Raw genomic sequence first — 6,259 nt, forward strand, 5'->3', positions numbered from 1 at the left:
TGCCTGAGGTATGAAAAAGCACATTTGGACACGGCAGCTTCATTTTGGAAACAAAAATTGAGTTGTTTGGTTATAAAAAAAGGCGTTATGCATGGTGTCCAAAAAGAAACAGCATTCCAAGAAAAACACATGCTACCCACTGTAAAATTTGGTGGAGGTTCCATCATGCTTTGGGGCTGTGTGGCCAATGCCGGCATCGGGAATCTTGTTAAAGTTGAGGGTCGCATGGATTCCACTCAGTATCAGCAGATTCTTGAGAATAATGTTCAAGAATCAGTGACGAAGTTGAAGTTACGCCGGGGATGGATATTTCAGCAAGACAATGATCCAAAACACCGCTCCAAATCCTCAGGCATTCATGCAGAGGAACAATTACAATGTTCTGGAATGGCCATCCCAGTCGCCAGACCTGAATATCATTGAACATCTGTGGGATGATTTGAAGCGGGCTGTCCATGCTCGGCGACCATCTAACTTAACTGAACCTGAATTGTTTGTCCAAAATACCTTTATCCAGGATCCAGGAACTGATTAAAAGCTACAGGAAGCGACTAGAGGCTGTTATCTTTGCAAAAGGAGGATGTACTAAATATTAATGTCACTTTTCTGTTGAGGTGCCCATACTTTTGCACCGGTCAAATTTTGGTTTAATGCATATTGCGCATTTTCTGTTAGTACAATAAACCTCATTTCAATCCTGAAATATTACTGTGTCCATCAGTTATTAGATATATCAAACTGAAATGGCTGTTGCAAATACCAAAATATTTAGAACTAAAAATGATTAAGATTAATAGGGGTGCCCAAACTTTTTCATAGGACTGTAGTTGGGCGTCATCAGCTTAAAGATGGTATTGAAAGCCGAATCTGCTGGTGGTTTGTCCAACGGGGGCTGTGTACAGAGAGAAGAGGAGTGGGCCTAGGACCAGTGGGGTTATGACAGCATGGTGAAGGAGGTGGACTTTCTGCGGACTTTCTTTGAAATGTGCTGCAGGATAAACCACAATGCTTTGCCCCTTTTTTGCTGCAGGATGCTATGTGAATTTGCCATCACCCTACTATAAGGCTTGTTTGTAGACAGGGCACTGACCCGACTTACAGGTTGACTATTAGTGATGGACGAGCCTTGTGAGATTTGTTTTGTGGATATTTGAGGTTCACCAGTAAGTTTTATTTTCCCAGAAGTACTATCTTTATACCCTGGGGTCTCTTCACCTTCCCTTTCCTTGGCCCCTATGGAAACCCCACAGTGTAAGGCCCAACCCTAAATTATTGAAAAACTCCTAATGAACCCAGTTTGTTACGAACTGGTTTGCTCATCTGTAGTGGCTGCCTATAGGTGGTGCTAGAGAGTTTTCTTCCTTTAGGGCTCATTCACACGGGGCAAGAGGGGGTGGATTCTGGCGCCGAATCCACCTCAGAATCCGCCCCCTCACAATAGAAGTCTAAGTAGACCGCTAGTTTCCTTTTTTCCGTGAGTGATATGTTCCGTCTCACGGAAAAAAGAAATCAGCTCTCCTTTCTTTAGGCGGACTCCACGGCTGAATCAGCCCCTGTGTCCGCCTCACGGCATCACCCTCCGGACTAGGCCCATTCATTTGAGCCTACTCTGGAGGGGGAGGCCGCCACTGTCAGAAACCGCAACAGTCGCGGCAGGCGCCTTTTGGTCCTATTCTGACGCGGCTTCCTGCATCAGAATCAGGACCAAAATATGCGGTCCTGTGCCCCGTGTGAACAAGGCCTTACATTTATAGAAGACACATAAAACATAGAACACCACAGTCCTATAATACGTATCCCACCAAGTATGTTATCACTACCGCCAATGCGCCAATCCTACTGAATACTCCCAGACAGATGTTTGTGTCATTATATTTCTGCAATTAATCACAAGTAGCATAGAAATTATCACTGGAGGGAAGGTAAAGTGGACGATCATCTAACACTGCATGGAAGAATCCCTCCAGGAGGAAGATGCACTTGAGCGAATGTGGGAGTAATAATGGTAATGAATGCTATATACCAGGAGAAGCATCTAGTTGCCTGATAATATACTGATTAAAGTTCATTATAATATTCTCCATTCTTCCAGCTGATACGAGGATCTCCAGAATACACAATCTCACGTATTTTTTCTGTCCGCAGCCTGGGAATTGGACTGAAGAGGTACAATTTCGTCTTCCAGAAGAGCATATTGTACACCTCTATTACCAGAAGCCTGACTTCTTATTGTCGGGGAAGATTGATTCAATGCTCTAATCCTTCTTCTAGCACAAGACATTCAAAGTCTTTCTAAAGAGATCATTTAAAAAAGTCTATCGGGGTCTGTTTATCTGCCACTTGTGACTGAATGCTAAAATACTGAAGTGGGATCTGGACCTGGAGACAGAAAAGATTGACAGCTTTGTAGAACATAAAAATCAGGAGTGTATTATATTTATGTAGAGAAATACATCACATTGTCCAAAAGGAGAGTAACCGAGAAAGGATTAGGAAGCTGTTATTGGAATTTATTAATGTTACAGTATGTGGATTTGGATGAAATAATGGTAAAAATGGAAGGGTATAGTACCCGGCGGATGCATGCAGATTTTTCTTCATTACTTTTGCTAGGTGGTAACATTTTGTGACAAATACACTGTAGGAAGCAGTAAAATAACATACAAATATAGAGGACATCACGTTTGAGACGGCTTGTGAGATTCCATATGAAATGAATTTATTGTAACAGACATTCTGTAAGGATTCCACAGTAGCTGCTGGTGAACCCTGGGGGAGGGGCATGACAAGACAGTGAGGCCTAAGCTGAGTCTTCTCCCCTCACCTGTCCCTGCCTACTTGCCTGAACTACCCTAGGCAACAGGTGACAACTGGGCAGCAATCCCTTCTTGATATAAGTGATAAGATAAAACACAGGAAGGACAAACAACAATAAAAGGGAGGTTAGCTAGCCGAGGGTTCGGTATCAGTCGAGCAACACTGTATAGAATCGAAATCCGAGAGAATAGTCAAAGGTGAAGCTAAAAGTCAGGAATATGAATACAGGTAACAAAACAGCAATAGAAACAGCCAGCACACACAAGGCAATAGCAAACACCAATGTGAATGGGAGCAAACAATAAACAGAAAGGAAGAACCCACCCCAGACTTGATAGGAAGTTAGGCAGTCAATCACACACGTAAGGCTAACACTAAATCAATTACAGAGGTGAGGGAATAGGAAAGTGTTCAGACAGTACAAGAAGAACCCAAAGCAAGGAATCAAAGCTGGACCTCCCTACTGTGCCGCAGTATGCGGCCGCATGGTGCAGAAGTTCGAATGGGTGCGGACATAACACATACAGTAATACATCTATCTATCTATCTATCTATCTATCTATCTATCTATCTATCTATCTCTCTCTCTCTCTCTCTCTCTCTCTATCTATCTATCTATCTATCTATCTATTATCTATTTCCTATCTATCTATCTATCTATCTATCTCCTATCTATCTATCTATCTATCTATCTATCTATCTATCAATCTATCTATCTACACAAAAGAAAATTCAGACTGCACATCTCAATGTGAACAGGTGTTAAACTACCATGACAATATATAAATACAGAAAATGTAGGAGCCCCCTGCGCACAGAACAAAAGTAAAAAAGAAAAACATTACTATAAACTAATACATACAAATTACAGGTTCTTTGTTATACATATTTGATCAAACAGTAATTAGCCCTGTACCTGCCACGACAAGGCAACCTCATTCAGATGGGACCCTACACTAAATGAAATTGGTTTGAGTCTAGTTTGGGTCAAAGTGAGGATTTTTCTTAGCGTAGGGTCCCATCTGTGATAAGGTCAAAGCCATGTATATGACTAATTGACCAGTAATCCCGGGTAACTGTCGTCGTCCTAATTAATTAGGCTGAGTGCCAGCAGTAAGGAAATGACACCGGACACACAATGTTGGTATTAGTTCCTCTCTCAACCAAGGAGAAAATACTGAGGCACTTTTATTAAAACAACGTGGGGTTAAATAGTAGCAGAGAAAGGAAGAGAGATAACAACAACGTAAGTTTCATATTCATTCCTGATTGGTATGGGACATGTCAATCAAACAGAAAAAATTTAAGCAGTTCCATATATAGCCAGCTACTCCCGATCCTGCGTGGTAACCTCGGGGAGTGGTCTTCTGGCAGTAAGCCAAGAATTTGTTTTTCTTGCACCCATAAGGCGCCATCTTATCATATAACATTATGCCAGTTTCAAGCATAAGCAACTATATCTAGCGCTCAGCTTTTAAGGATAAAAATGTTTTTCATACATTACATGATTATAACCTTCACATCTACATGAGGTCGCCTTGTCGTGGCAGATGAGCTTCTTACTGTTTGATCAAATATGTATAACAAAGAACCTCTATATTGTATGTATTAGTTTATAGTGATTTTTTTTTATTTTACTTTTGTGTTGTGTACAGGGGGCTCTTACATTCTAGTTACAGACAAAATCAGCAGAACTCCAAAGAATCAAAGAAATCAGTGTTTTATTCCAAGAGCAACGTTTCCTGAACTGGAACCTTTCTCAAGCTAGTTTACGAACCAAAACGTTGCTTTTGGAATAAAAAACTGATTTCTTTGATTCTTTGGAATGCTGACATTTTTTTCTTTAACTACATAGCTTGGGAAGGTGGCCGTATCCCCTCTGGAATTGCATCCTCTATGAGTACAGTGCTGTGCTACTCTATCTATCTATCTATCTATCTATCTATCTATCTATCTATCTATCTATCTATCTACCTCCTATCTATCTATCTATCTCCTATCTATCTATCTATCTATCTATCTATCTATCTATCTATCTCCTATCTATCTATCTATCTATCTATCTATCTATCTATCATCTATCTATCTATCTATCTATCTATCTATCTATCTATCTCCTATCTATCTATCTATCTATCTATCTATCTATCTACCTCCTATCTATCTATCTATCTATCTATCTATCTATCTCCTATCTATCTATCTATCTATCTATCTATCTATCTATCTATCTCCTATCTATCTATCTATCTATCTATCTATCTATCTATCTCCTATCTATCTATCTATCTATCTATCTCCTATCTATCTATCTATCTATCTATCTATCTATCTATCTCCTATCTATCTATCTATCTATCTATCTATCTATCTATCTATCTCATATCTATCTATCTATCTATCTATCTATCTATCTATCTCTTATCTATCTATCTATCTATCTATCTATCTATCGGGATGTAATGCTTTGCCACCATGGCTTCCACCACCCGCTTCAGCCTCCCATGAGCATAAAACCATATTTGGATTCTAATTTTTCAGTATTAAATTCTTTTCTCTAACCCTCTTACTGTTGGTAGTCCCTTGTCTATGGTCTGAACTTCTCAGATATCTCGCCATGATTCCTTATAGTGGCTGAGTTATTGTCTTATACAGGTCATAACCCGGCCACAAGGAAATCATGGTTGAGTTTATGACAAGTGCCAGACCATAGAAACCAGGTCATGGTCTTATCCATTGGCAATCAATGATGAACAAAGATTGATCAGGCAGGACAAGGAAAGAGTCCCAGAACTATGGGGGTACGATCTCACAGTGTGCTCATGATGTAGGGCATATATGTCGTTGAAGAGAGGTGTAAATGTTGAGTTTTAGTCTACCCAATCCCACTAGTCCCAGAAGTATCTGGAAGTAGCTTATCCCCCTCTCCCCATTGAGAAAACATACTTACTCACCTAAGCCATGACTGCATGTGTATGGGGGGCTCAGGGGGAATAGCTATCAGTTTGTCCAACAGCTATCTAAAGTGTAGGGTCACCTTCACCCACAAAGCTCGACTCTTCTGAACACTCCAGTAGGTTTTTCATGAATATTTAACTCAATAAGGTCAGGAGATTTGTTTCTCTTATCTGCTGTCACCTCTTTGTGTTATAAATCTAAATTTAAGGCATTAGCCGTCCCTATATTGGTGCTTGGGGCTATATCGTACCCTTGTATGCCTTTATATTCATATGGAGCTTTATCAGTGCTATCAATTTCCACACAAATCCAAATGAAAATAAATTGTATCATGCTTCGATGAATTTAGGGAGGGGGCCGGAGCATCATAGGCCGGTAGCCTACTGAGAACAGTTGTAAGCCGTAGGTCAGGCAGAGAGGATTTCAGTCACATGGGGCTGTTCTGCAGCTGTGGCTTTAAGCTGGACCAGATTTGTAATATTAT

The sequence above is a fragment of the Leptodactylus fuscus genome, chromosome 7 (genome assembly GCF_031893055.1).
Source record: "Leptodactylus fuscus isolate aLepFus1 chromosome 7, aLepFus1.hap2, whole genome shotgun sequence".
Taxonomy (NCBI): Eukaryota; Metazoa; Chordata; class Amphibia; order Anura; family Leptodactylidae; genus Leptodactylus; species Leptodactylus fuscus.